This window comes from Procambarus clarkii, chromosome 55 (genome assembly GCF_040958095.1).
Source record: "Procambarus clarkii isolate CNS0578487 chromosome 55, FALCON_Pclarkii_2.0, whole genome shotgun sequence".
Lineage (NCBI taxonomy): Eukaryota > Metazoa > Arthropoda > Malacostraca > Decapoda > Cambaridae > Procambarus > Procambarus clarkii.
This window is the reverse complement of record NC_091204.1, coordinates 23,049,959-23,063,367: the sequence shown is the minus strand read 5'-3', so window position 1 is coordinate 23,063,367 and position 13,409 is coordinate 23,049,959. Positions and strand designations below refer to the sequence as shown.

At 43.1% G+C, this 13,409-nt stretch overlaps 1 protein-coding gene across 3 annotated transcripts in view; it reads left to right on the top strand.

Annotated features, from left to right (window-relative positions):
* Nucleotides 1–2,677: 2,677 nt before the first annotated feature.
* The window catches only part of LOC123755764 (von Willebrand factor A domain-containing protein 5A-like), a 273,896-nt gene continuing 263,164 nt past the window's right edge, over nucleotides 2,678–13,409 (top strand). For all 3 annotated transcript variants that reach the window (XM_069305549.1, XM_045738530.2, XM_069305547.1), the window contains exon 1: nucleotides 2,678–2,747. The gene's annotated coding sequence lies outside the window, so the exon portion shown is untranslated. The remainder of the gene's footprint in view (nucleotides 2,748–13,409) is intronic.

Genomic DNA, 13,409 nt, shown 5'->3' with positions numbered 1-13,409 from the left:
CCCACAGGATGGGTATGGGGTCCACTACCGCCATAAGATGGGTATGGGGTCCACTGCCACCCACAGGATGGGTATGGGGTCCACTACCACCCACAGGATGGGTATGGGGTCTACTACAGCCCACAGGATGGGTATGGGGTCCACTACCCCCTACAAGATGGGTATGGGGTCCCCTACCGCCCACAAGAAGGGTATGGGGTCCACTACCACCCACAAGATGGGTATGGGGTCCACTACCGCCCACAAGATGGGCATATGGTCCACAACCGCACACATGATGGGTGTGGGGTCCACTACTGCCCACAAGATGGGAATGGAGTCAACTACCACCCACAGGATGGGTATGGGTTCCACTACTGCCCACAAGATGGGTATGGGGTCCACTACCACCCACAAGTTGGGTAAGGGGTCCCCTACCATCCACAAGATGGGTATGGGGTCCACTACCACCCACAAGATGGGTATGGGGTCCCCTACCACCCACAAGTTGGGTAAGGGGTCCCCTACCATCCACAAGATGGGTATGGGGTCCACTACCACCCACAAGATGGGTATGGGGTCCACTATACCACCCACAAGTTGGGTATGGGGTCCCCTACCACCCACAAGATGGGTATGGGGTACACTACCACCCACAAGAGAGGTATGGGGTCCCCTGCCGCCCACAAGATAGGTATGGGGTCCACTACCACCCACAAGATGGGTAAGGGGTCCACTACCACCCACAAGATGGGTAAGGGGTCCACTACCACCCACAAGATGGGTATGGGGTCCACTACCAAACTCAGGATGGGTATATGGTCTACTCCCACCTAAAAGATGGGTATGGGGTCCAATACCGCCCACAAAATGGGTAAGGGGTTCACTACCTCCCACAAGATGGATATGGGGGTCATTGCCGCCCACAAGATGGGTATGGGGTCCTGTTCCACCCACAAGATGGGTATATGGTCCTCTACCACCCACAAGATATGTATGGGGTCCATTACCACCCACAAGATGGGTATGGGGTCCCTGCCGCCCACAAGATTGATATGGGGTCTACTACTGCCCACAAGATAGGTAAGGGGTCCCCTACGACCCACAAGATGGGTATGGGGTCCACTACCACCCACAAGACGTTTATGGGGTCCACTACCACCCACAAGATGGTTATGGGGTCCCTGCTGCCGACAAGATTGATATGGGGTCCACTACCACCCACAAGATAGGTATGGGGTCCCCTACCACCCACAAGATGGGTATGGGGTCCACTACCACCCACAAGATGGGCATGGGGTCCACTACTGCCTACAAGATGGGTATGGGGTCCACTACCACCCACAAAATGGGTATTGGGTCCCCTACCACCCAGAAGATGGGTATAGGGTCCCCTACCACCCACAAGATGGGTGTGGGGTCCACTAACACCCACAAGATGGGTATGGGGTTCACTACCACCCACAAGATGGGTAAGGGGTCCCCTACCATCCACAAGAGGGGTTTGGGGTCCTCTACTGCCCACAAGATGGGTATGGAGTCCACTACCACCTACAAGACGGGTATGGGGTCCACTACCACCCACAAGATGGATATGGGATCTCCTACCATCCACAAGAGGGATAAGGGGTCCACTACCGCCCACAAGTTGGGTATGGGGTCTACTACTGCCCATAAGATGGGTATGGGGTCCACTACCGCCCACAAGATGGGTATTGGGTCCACTACTGCCCACAAGATGGGTATGGGGTCCACTACCGCCCACAAGATGGGTATGGGGTCCACTACCCCCCCTACAATATGGGTATGGTGTCCACTACTGCCCACAAGATGGGTATGGGGTCCATTTCTGCCCACAAGATGGGTATGGGGTCCACTACCGCCCACAAGATGGGTATGGGGTCCACTACCCCCTACAAGATGGGTATGGGTTGCATAATAAATGAACTAAACTAAACAATGTAGGGGGTGGAGGGAATAATGAGGGGAAAGCACCTAGTTATCACGACTATATATCGCTGGGAAGGGGTCAGGATTAGGGTTTGGGATGGGACGGGGGGAAGGAATGGTGCCCAACCACTTTTACTGTAGGGTATTGAACGCGGACCTGCATGAAGCGAGACCATCGCTCTACCGACGGCTCAACCAGCTCAAGAGTAGTTCACAGTTCTCAGACCAAGCGGAAGTACCCCCTTGGTGTAGAGATTATCTGAATATTAGACACAGAATATATTCTATTAAACAACAATTCAGCATTGAAATGCAATGTATTTTACATCCGGTGACATTGCAGAAGCCGGCACGTAGCCCCTGAACGCGGCCAGCAACCCGTCATTATAAGCAATGCCCACGTGCTGGTTGAGCCACCCGCCACACTCACTATTCATCAGTGAAGAATACTCTACACACCGCCAACAGCTGACGACGTCCGCTAGTATTCCAAACAGTACTTCCTCTTCCCCATTCACGTTCGAATCATTCATCCATATAAATGCCTCTCATACGTACATTAAATACAGATAATTACATAGCTAAACATACAAGTTCTAGTATATCATAGCATGAGGCGTATACTTTAGGAAATGCTGGATTACAATGCACAATAGGTGCAGGTTGTGGGGAGGTTGGCGGGCGACTCGACCAGCCACTGCGTGAGGCCAACCCGTGTGTGTGTGTGGAGACGAAATCATTCACTCGCCACAGCTCCTGACGGGAGGCAGCTGGGGCAGGTCCACTGGTGAGCCACACACACACTTTATCACTATCAGGTAAAGCCAGGTAATATATGTAGTATATAGCGAACTTCCGCCCACTGGAAGGACACTTTGAACTTAACTGAATTATCTTCTTGCACATTTGTAAATAAAAATGTTTTTTTTTACTATAAACTATAGTATAAGAAGATACTTGAGAGGGCTTAGACTATATTTGAGAGGGCTTAGACTATATTTGAGAGGGCTTAGGCTGTATTTGAGAGGGCTTAGGCTGTATTTGAGAGGGTTTAGGCTGTATTTGAGAGGGCTTAGGCTGTATTTGAGAGGGCTAAGACGATATTAGAGAGGTATTAGGCTATATTTGAGAGGGCTTAGAGTATATTTGAGAGGGTTTAGACTATATTTGAGAGGGCTTAGACTATATTTGAGAGGGCTTAGGCTGTATTTGAGAGAGCTTAGGCTGTATTTGAGAGGGCTTAGACTATATTTGAAAGGGATTAGGCTATATTTGAGAGGGCTTAGACTATATTTGAGAGGGCTTAGACTATATATGAGAGGGCTTAAACTATATTGGAGAGAGCTTAAACTATATTTGAGAGGGCTAAGACAATTTGAGAGGGCTTAGGCTATATTTGAGAGGGCTTAGACAATATATGAGAGGGCTTAGACTATATTTGAGAGGGCTTAGACTATATTTGAGAGGGCTTAGGCTGTATTTGAGAGGGCTTACGCTATATTTGAGAGGGCTTAGGCTATATTTGAGAGGGCTTAGACTATATATGAGAGGGCTTAGGCTATATTTGAGAGGGCTTAGACTATATTTGAGAGGGCTTAGACTATATTTGAGAGGGCTTAGACTATATTTGAGAGGGCTTAGACTATATTTGAGAGGGCTTAGGCTATATTTGAGAGGGCTTAGACTATATTTGAGAGGGCTTAGGCTATATTTGAGAGGGCTTAGACTATTTGAGAGGGCTTAGGCTATATTTGAGAGGGCTTAGACTATTTGAGAGGGTTTAGGCTATATTTGAGAGGGTGAGGGAGAGGACAGACTACATTAATGGTAAGCTACGTTATAGTTAAAGATATTTTTCGATTTGGAGCGAATGTTGCAATAAGACCATTCTCCCCAGCTCAGTAGTTTCAGAAGTGATGTCACACTACACTCTCAGTAGTGATGTCGCACTACACTCTCAGTAGTGATGTCACACTGCACTCTCAGTAGTGATGTCACTATATTCTCAGTAGTGAAAGTCACACTACACTCTCAATAGTGATGTCATACTACACTCTCAGTAGTGATGTCGCACTACACTTTCAGTAGTGATGTCGCACTACACTCTCAGTAGTGATGTCACACTACACTCTCAGTAATGATGTCACAAGTCACTCTCAGCAGTGCTGTCACACTACACTCTCAGTAGTGATGTCACACTACACTATCAGTAGTGATGTCACGCTACACTCAATCGTGATGTCACACTACATTCAGTAATGATGTCGCACTGCACTCTCAGTAGTGATGCCACACTACACTCTTAGTAATGATGTCACGCTACACTCAGTAGTGATGTCACACTGCACTCTCAGTAGTGATGTCACTATATTCTCAGTAGTGAAAGTCACACTACACTCTCAATAGTGATGTCATACTACACTCTCAGTAGTGATGTCGCACTACACTTTCAGTAGTGATGTCGCACTACACTCTCAATAGTGATGTCACACTACACTCTCAGTAGTGATGTCACAAGTCACTCTCAGCAGTGCTGTCACACTACACTCTCAGTAGTGATGTCACACTACACTATCAGTAGTGATGTCACACTGCATTCTCAATAGTAATGTCACACTACACTCAGTAATGATGTCACACTGCACTCTCAGTAGTGATGTCACACTTCACTCTCAGTAGTTATGTCACACTGCACTCTCAATAGTAATGTGACATTACACTTTCAGTTATGATGTCACACTACACTCTCAGAAGTGATGTCACATTTTGCTCAGTACTGATGTCACACTAAAATCTTAGTAGTGTTGTCTGACTACACTCTCAGAAGTGATGTCACTCTACACTCAATAGTCAGGCCACACTTCACTCTCAGTAGTGAGGTCACACTGCACTCTCAGTAGTGATGTCACTATACTCCCTGTAGTAATGTTACTGTACACTGTCGGTAGTGATGTCACACAAAACTCTTAGTAGTGATGCCACACTACACTTTTAGTAGTGATGTCACACAACACTTTCAGTAGTGATGTCACACTACACTCAGTACTGATGTCACACTACACTCTCAGTAGTGATGTCTCACTCCACTTTCAGTAGAGATGTCACCCTATACTTTCAGTAGTGATTTCACACTTAACTTTCAGTAGTGATGTCACACTACACTCTCAGTAGTGATGTCACACTACACTTTCAATAGTGATGTCACACAACATTCTCAGTGGTGATGTCACAATACACTTTCAATAGTGATGTCACACTACACTATCAGTTGTGATGTCACACTACACTATCAGTTGTGATGTCACACTATACTCAATATTTGTCACACTACTCTCTTAGTAATGATGACACACTACACTCAGTATTGATGTCACACTACCCCCTCTGTAGTGATGTCACTCTACACTCGGAGTAATGATGTCACACTACACTCTCAGTAGTGATGTCGCACTACACTCTCAGTAGTGATGTCACACTTCTTTCTCAGTAGTGATGTCACACTACATTTTTAGTAGTGATGTCACACTTCACATTAAGCATTAATGTCACACTACACTCAGTATTGATGTCACACAACAATGTCAGTAGTAATGTAACACTTTACTCAGTACTGATGTCACACTTAAATCAATACTGATGTCACAATTAACTCTTAGTAGTGATGTCACACTACACTCTTAGTAGTGATGTCACACTGCACACTCAGTATTGATGTGACTATATTCACAGTAGTGATGTCACACTACACTCTCAGTAGTGATGTCACTCTACACTCTCAGTTGTGATGTCACACTACACACTCAGCAGTGGTGTCACTCTACACTCTCTGAGATATCACACTTCACTCACAGTAGTGAGGTCACACTACACTTTCAGTAATGATGTCACACTACACTCTTAGTAGTGATGTCACATTTCACTCGTAGTAGTGATGTCACACTACAATCTTGGTAATAATGTCATACTACACTCAGTATTGATGTCAGACTACATTCAGTAGTGATGTACCTCTTCACACTTATAGTGATGTCACACCACACTCAATAGTGATGTCATACTACACTCTCAGTAGTGATGTTACACTACACTCTTAGAAATGATGTCGCACTACACTCTCACTAGTGATTTCGCACTACACTTTCAGTAGTGATGTTACTCTGCACTCCCAGTAGAGATGTTACACTTCACTCTCAGTTGTGATGTCACACAACACTCTCAGTAGTGATGTCACACTACATTCTGAGTAGTAATATCACACTACACTCCCAGTAGTGATGTCAATTTACACTCTCAGTAATGATGTCACATTACACTTTCAGTATTGATGTCACATTACACTATTATTAGTGATGTGTCTCTACATTCAGTACTGATGTCTCACTACACTCTGAGTAGTGATGTCACACTATACTCTCAGTAGTGATGCCACACTACACTCTGAGTAGTAACAAGTAACATCACACTACACTCCCAATTGTGATGTCAATCTACACTCCCAGTAATAATATCATATTTCACTTTCAGTATAGATGTCAAATTACACTCTTAGTAGTGATGTCACACTACACTCAGTAGGGATGTCACACTATACTCTCAGTAGTGATGTCACACTACATTCTCAATAGTGATGTCACTATACTCTCAGAAGTGATGTCACACTACACTCTCAATAGTGATGTCACGCTACACTTTTAATATTGATGTCACACTATACTCTTGGTATTGATTTCATACTACACTATCAGTAGTGATGTCACATTGCACTCCCAGTAGTGATGTCACACCACACTCTCAGTAGTGACATCACACTACACTAAGTATTGATGTCACACACAACACTTTCCATAGTGATGTCACACTTTACTCAGTACTGAAGTCACACTAAACTCTTAGTAGTGATGTCTCACTACACTCTCAGTAGTGATGTCACACTACACTATCAGTAGTGAAGTCACACTAAACTCTCAATTGTGATGTCAAACTACACTCAGTAATGATGTCGAACTGCACTCACAGTAGTGATGTCACACTACGCTCTTAGTAATGATGACACACTACACTATCAGCAGTGATTTCACACTGCACTCTCAATAGTGATGTCACACTACACTCAGTACTGATGTCACAATAAAATCTTAGTAGTGATGTCTGAAAACACTTTCAGAAGTGATGTCACTCTACACTCATTAGTCAGGTCATACTTCACTCTCAGTAGTGAGGACACACTGCACTCTCAGTAGTGATGTCACTATATTCTCTGTAGTAATGTCTCTATAAACTGTCAGTAGTGATGTCACACTACACTCTTAGTAGTGATGTCACACTACACGTTTAGTAGTGATGTCACACTACACTCTTAGTATTGATGTCACACTACACTCTCAGTACTCATGTCACACTACACTCAGTAGTGATGTCTCCACTTTCAGTAGTGATGTCACCCTATAGTTTCAGTAGTGATGTCACACCTAACTTTCAGCAGTGAGGTCACACTACACTCTCAGCAGTGATGTCACACTACACTATCAGTAGTGATGTCAACCTACACTCTCAATCGTGATGCTACACTACACTCTCAGTAGTGATATCGCACTACACTCTCAGTTGTGATATCACACTACACTCAATATTTATGTCACACTACTCTCTTAGAAATGATGTCACACTACTCTCTTAGTAATGATGTCACAGTACACTCAGTATTGATGTCACACTACCCCTTCTGTAGTTATGTCACTCTACACTCGGAGTAATGATGTCACACTACACTCTCAGTAATGATGTCGCACTACACTCTCAGTAGTGATGTCATACTTCTCTCTCAGTAGTGATGTCACATTACATTTTTAGTAGTGATGTCACACTACACTCAGTATTGATGTCACACAACAATGTCAGTATTAATGTAACACTTTACTCAGTACTGATGTCACACTTAAATCAATACTGACGTCACAATTAACTCTTAGTAGTGATGTCACACTACACTCTTGGTAGTGATGTCACACTGCACACTCAGTAGTGATGTGACTATATTCTCAGTAGTGATGTCACTACACTCTCAGTAGTGATGTCACTACACTCTCAGTAGTGATGTCACACTACACTCTCAATATTGATGTCACGCTACACTTTTAATATTGATGTCACACTATACTCTTAGTATTGATTTCACACTACACTCTCAGTAGTGATGTCACATTGCACTCCCAGTAGTGATGTCACACTACACTCTCAGTAGTGAGGTCACACTACACTAAGTATTGATGTCACACGCAACACTTTCCATAGTGATGTAACACTTTACTCAGTACTGATGTCACACTTTACTCAGTACTGATGTCACACTAAACTCTTAGTAGTGATGTCTCACTACACTCTCAGTAGTGATGTCACACTACACTATCAGTAGTGAAATCACACTACACTCTCAATAGTGATGTCACACTACACTCAGTAATGATGTCGAACTGCACTCTCAGTAGTGATGTCACACTTTACTCAGTACTGATGTCACACTAAAATCTTAGTAGTGATGTCTGAAAACACTCTCAGAAGTGATGTCACTCTACACTTTCATCGATGGGTTCCGGTCGGCCGAGCGAACAGCACGCTGGACTTGTGATCCTGTGGTCCCGGGTTCGATCCCGGGCGCCGGCGAGAAACAATGGGCAGAGTTTCTTGCACCCTATGCCCCTGTTACCTAGCAGTAAAATAGGTACCTGGGTGTTAGTCAGCTGTCACAAGCTGCTTCCTGGGGGTGGAGGCCTGGTCGAGGACCGGGCCGCAGGGACACTAAAGCCCCGAAATCATCTCAAGATAATCTCAAGATAACCTACACTCATTAGTCAGGTCATACTTCACTCTCAGTAGTGAGGACACACTGCACTCTCAGTAATGATGTCACTATATTCTGTGTAGTAATGTCACTCTAAACTGTCAGTAGTGATGTCACACTACGCTCCCAGTAGTGATGTCACACTACACTCTTAGTAGTGATGTGACACTCCACGCTCAGTAGTGATGTCACACTACACTCTCAGTACTGATGTCACACTACACTCTCAGTACTGATGTCACACTACACTCTCAGTAGTGATGTCTCCACTTTTAGTAGTGATGTCACCCTATACTTTCAGTAGTGACGTCACACTTAACTTTTAGTAGTGATATCACACTACACTCTCAGCAGTGATGTCACACTACACTATCAGTAGTGATGTCACACTACACTCTCAATCGTGATGTCACACTACGCTCAATAATGATGTCGCACTGCACTCTCAGTAGTGATGTCACACTACACTCTTAGTAATGATGTCACACTACACTATCAGTAGTGATGTCACACTGCATTCTCAATAGTGATGTCACACTACACTCAGTAATGATGTCACACTGCACTCTCAGTAGTGATGTCACACTTCACTCTCAGTAGTTATGTCACACTACACTCTCAATAGTAATGTCACATTACACTTTCAGTTATGATGTCACACTACACTCTCAGTAGTGATGTCACACTTTACTCCGTACTGATGTCACACTAAAATCTTAGTAGTGATGTCTGACTACACTCTCAGAAGTGATATCACTGTACACTCAATAGTCAGGTCACACTTCACTCTCAGTAGTGAGGTCACACTGCACTCTCAGTAGTGATGTCACTATACTCCCTGTAGTAATGTTACTCTACACTGTCAGTAGTGATGTCACACTAAACTCTCACGAGTGATGTCACACTACACTCTTAGTAGTGATGTCACTACACTTTCAGTAGTGATGTCACACTATACACTCTCAGTACTGATGTCACACTACACTCTCAGTAGTGATGTCTCACTCCACTTTCAGTAGTGATGTCACCCTATACTTTCAGTAGTGATGTCACACTTAACTTTCAGTAGTGATGTCACACTACACTCTCAGTAGTGATATCACACTACACTCTCAATAGTGATGACACACTACACTCTCAGTGGTGATGTCACACTACACTCGCAGTAGTGATATCGCACTACACTCTCAGTTGTGATGTCACACTACACTCAATATTTATGTCACACTACTCTCTTAGAAATGACGTCACACTACTCTCTTAGTAATGATGTCACACTACACTCAGTATTGATGTCACACTACCCTCTCTGTAGTGATGTCACTCTACACTCGGAGTAATGATGTCACACAACACTCAAGTAGTGATGCCGCACTAAACTCTCAGTAGTTATGTCACACTTCTTTCTCAGTAGTGATGTCACACTACATTTTTAGTAGTGATGTCACACTACACTTTTTGTAGTGATGTCACACTACACATTAGGTATTAATGTCACACTACACTCAGTATTGATGTCACACAACATTGTCAGTAGTAATGTTTTTGCTCAGTACTGATGTCACACTTAAATCAATACTGATGTCACAATTAACTCTTAGTAGTGATGTCACACTGCACACTCAGTAGTGATGTCACACTGCACACTCAGTAGTGATGTCACTATGTTCTCAGTAGTGATGTCACACTACAGTCTCAGTAGTGATGTCACACTACACTCTCAGTTGTAATGTCACACTACACACTCAGCTGTGGTGTCACTCTACACTCTCTGAGATATCACACTTCACTCTCAGTAGTGAGGTCACACTAAACTCTTAGTAGTGATGTCACATTTCACTCGTAGTAGTGATGTCACACTACAATCTTGGTAATGATGTCATACTACACTCAGTATTGATGTCACACTACACTCAGTAGTGATGTACCTCTTCACACTTTATAGTGATGTCACACCACACTCTCAATAGTGATGTCATACTACACTCTCAGTAGTGATGTCACACTACACTCTTAGAAGTGATGTCGCACTACACTCTCACTAGTGATTTCGCACTACACTTTCAGTAGTGATGTTACACTTCACTCTCAGTAGTGATGTCACACACTACTCTTTCAGTAGTGATGTCACACTACACACTGAGTAGTAATATCACACTACACTCCCAGTTGTGATGTTAATCTACAGTCTCAGTACTGATGTCACATTACAATTTCAGTATTGATGTCACATTGCACTATTATTAGTGATGTGTCTCTACATTCAGTACTGATGTCTCACTACGCTCTCAGTAGTGATGTCATACTACACTCTCAGTAGTGATGTCACGCTACACTCTGAGTAGTAATATCACACTACACTCCCAGTTGTGATGTCAATCTACACTCCCAGTAGTAATGTCATATTGCACTTTCAGTATTGATGCAAAATTACACTCTTAGTAGTGATGTCACACTACACTCAGTAGTGATGTCACACTATACTCTCAGTAGTGATGTCACACTGCACTCTCAATAGTGATGTCCCACTATACTCTCATTATTGATGTTACACTACACTCTCAATAGTGATGTCACGCTACACTTTTAATATTGATGTCACACTATACTCTTAGTATTGATTTCATACTACACTTTCAGTATTGATGTTACATTGCACTCCCAGTAGTAATGTCACACTACACTCTCAGTAGTGAGTTCACACTACACTAATTATTGATGTCACACTCACTTCCCATAGTGATGTCACACTTTACTCAGTACTGATGTCACACTCTTAGTAGTGATGTCTCACAACACTCTCAGTAGTGATGTCACACTACACTATCTGTAGTGAAGTCACACCACACTCTCAATAGTGATGTCACACTACACTCAGTAATGATGTCGAACTGCACTCTCAGTAGTGAACTCACACTACACTCTTAGTAATGATGTCACACTACACTATCAGCAGTGATGTCGCACTGCACTCTCAATAGTCATGTCACACTACACTTAGTAATGATGTCACACTGCACTCTCAGTAGTGATGTCACACTTTACTCAGTACTGATGTCACAATAAAATCTTAGTAGTGATGTCTGAAAACACTTTCAGAAGTGATGTCACTCTACACTCTTTAGTCAGGTCATACTTCACTCTCAGTAGTGAGGACACACTGCACTCTCAGTAGTGATGTCACTATATTCTCAGTAGTAATGTCACTATAAACTGTCAGTAGTGATGTCACACTACACTCTTAGTAGTGATGTCACACTACACGTTTAGTAGTGATGTCACACTACACTCTTAGTACTGATGTCACACTACACTCAGTAATGATGTCACACTGCACTCTCAGTAGTGATGTCACACTTCACTCTCAGTAGTTATGTCACACTACACTCTTAATAGTAATGTCACATTACACTTTAGGTTATGATGTCACACTACACTCTCAGAAGTGATGTCACATTTTACTCAGTACTGATGTCACACTAAAATCTTAGTAGTGATGTCTGACTACACTCTCAGAAGTGATGTCACTCTACACTCAATAGTCAGGTCACACTTCACTCTCAATAGTGAGGTCACACTGCACTCTCAGTAGTGATGTCACTATATTCTCTGTAGAAATGTCACTATAAACTGTCAGTAGTGATGTCACACTACACTCTTAGTAGTGATGTCACACTACACGTTTAGTAGTGATGTCACACTACACTCTTAGTGCTGATGTCACACTACACTCAGTACTCATGTCACACTACACTCAGTAGTGATGTCTCCACTTTCAGTAGTGATGTCACCCTATATTTTCAGTAGTGATGTCACACTTAACTTTCAGCAGTGAGGTCACACTACACTCTCAGCAGTGATGTCACACTACACTATCAGTAGTGATGTCAACCTACACTCTCAATCGTGATGTCACACTACACTCAATATTTATGTCACACTACTCTCTTAGAAATGATGTCACACTACTCTCTTAGTAATGATGTCACAGTACACTCAGTATTGATGTCACACTACCCCTTCTGTAGTTATGTCACTCTACACTCGGAGTAATGATGTCACACTACACTCTCAGTAATGATGTCGCACTACACTCTCAGTAGTGATGTCATACTTCTCTCTCAGTAGTGATGTCACATTACATTTTTAGTAGTGATGTCACACTACACTCAGTATTGATGTCACACAACAATGTCAGTATTAATGTAACACTTTACTCAGTACTGATGTCACACTTAAATCAATACTGACGTCACAATTAACTCTTAGTAGTGATGTCACACTACACTCTTGGTAGTGATGTCACACTGCACACTCAGTAGTGATGTGACTATATTCTCAGTAGTGATGTCACTACACTCTCAGTAGTGATGTCACACTACACTCTCAGTTGTGATGTCACACTACACACTGAGCAGTGGTGTCACTCTACACTCTCTGAGATATCACACTTCACTCTCAGTAGTGAAGTCACACTACACTTTCAGTAATGATGTCACACTACACTCTTAGTAGTGATGTCACATTTCACTCGTAGTAGTGATGTCACACTACAATCTTGATAATGATGTCATACTACACTCAGTAGTGATGTACCTCTTCACACTTTATAGTGATATCACACCACACTCTCAATAGTGAT